Source organism: Muntiacus reevesi, chromosome 9 (genome assembly GCF_963930625.1).
Source record: "Muntiacus reevesi chromosome 9, mMunRee1.1, whole genome shotgun sequence".
NCBI classification, from domain to species: domain Eukaryota; kingdom Metazoa; phylum Chordata; class Mammalia; order Artiodactyla; family Cervidae; genus Muntiacus; species Muntiacus reevesi.
In genome coordinates, this window is record NC_089257.1 from 3,891,839 (window position 1) to 3,893,765 (window position 1,927).

Here is a 1,927-nt window from a genome sequence, read left to right on the forward strand (position 1 = left end):
GCAACAGCTCTTCCATATTTCAATTTATTCTTTTTGTTCTGCCTCTGCTGCTTTCATTTTTCCTAATGTTTGAAAGAAACATGAGTGAATGAATGAATGATGGATGGGGTAATATACCGTGTCTCCAGATTGGAGAGATTACCCTGGCAACCTTATTTAGCTTCTGCTTAATTATTAACACCCTGCTTATCACTTCATGGGAAATAGATGGAGCGACAGTGGAAACAGCAGATGACCTTATTCTTTTGGGCTCCAAAATCACTGCAGATGGTGACTGCAGCCATGAAATTAAAAGATGCTCCCTCCTTGGAAGGAAAGTTATGACTAACCTAGACGGCATATTAAAAAGCAGAGACATTACTTTGCCAACAAAGGTCCGTCTAGTCAAGGCTATGGTTTTTCCAGTGGTCATGTATGGATGTGAGAGTTGGACTGTGAAGAAAGCTGAGCACTGAAAAATTGATGCTTTTGAACTGGTGTTGGAGAAGACTCTTGAGAGTCCTTTGGACTGCAAGGAGATCCAACAAGTCCATCCTGAAGGAGATCAGTCCTGGGTGTTCATTGGAAGGACTGATGCTGAAGCTGAAACTCCAGTACTTTGGCCACCTCATGCGATGAGTTGACTCATTGGAAAATACCCTGATGCTGGGAGGGATTGGAGGCAGGAGGAGAAGGGGACAATAGAGGATGAGATGGCTGGACAGCATCACCAACTCGATGGACATGAGTTTGAGTAAACTCCGGGAGTTGGTGATGGACAGGGAGGCCTGTTGTGCTGCGATCCATGGGGTAACAAAGAGTCAGACACAACTGAGTGGCTGAACTGAACTGCTTATCTAATTCTATGCAAAGTACATCATGTGAAATGCTAGGCTGTACCTTTCACCGTCCTTATTTGACTTCTATACAGAGTGCATTAAGTAATATGCCAGGCTGGATGACTCACAAGCTGAAATAATGTTTGCCAGGAGAAATAATAACAGCTTCAGATATGCAAACGATACCACTTATATGGCAGAAGGTGAAGAGGAACCAAAGATCCTCTTGATGAAGGTGAAAAAGGAAAGTCAAAAAGCTGCCTTAAAACGCAGCATTCAAGAAATAAAGATCATGCCATCTGATCCTATCAGTTTCTGTTCAGTTGCCCAGTCATGTCTGACTCTTTGTGACACCATGGACTGCAGCATGCCAGGACTCCCTGTCCATCACCAAATCCCGGAGTTTACTCAAACTCATGTCCATTGAGTCTGGGATGCTATCCAACCATCTCATCCTCTATCTTCCCCTTCTTCTCTAGCCTTCAATCTTACCTAGCATCATGGTCTTTTCAAATAAGTCAGCTCTTCTCATCAAGTAACCGAAGTTTTTGAGTTTTAGCTTCAGCATCAGTCCTTCCAATGAACATTCAGGACTGATATCCTTTAGGATGTACTGGTTGGATTGCCTTGTAGCCCAAGGGACTCTCAAGATTCTTTCCCAACACCACAGTTCAAAAGCATAATTTCTTCAGTGCTCAGTGTTCTTTATAGTACAACTCTCACATCCATACAAAACCACTGGAAGACCATAGCGTTGACAAGACGGACTTATAGAAATATGTACTCATTAAATACATGATCAAAGAAACGAATGAATTAACAAATAGCTCTTTAGAGAGAAAAGAGTTCCTTCACTTTGAAAAGTTACTGAGTGTTTACTGACTGGTAGGAATTTCCCAGGTGTATTTGCATTCCAAATGTAGTAGGCGAATAAAACCTTAAGTTAAATTCATGCTACTTAAAATATGCCATATCAGATATTGCCAGTGTGTAGGTGAGTCAAGTGAGTAAGTGTTTGCATATTTTGTTAAGTTGGGGTACCAAGAACGTTCACAGAGAGGTCAAATAATACCCTGTGAATGACTGTGACTGTGAATACACTTTGGAAC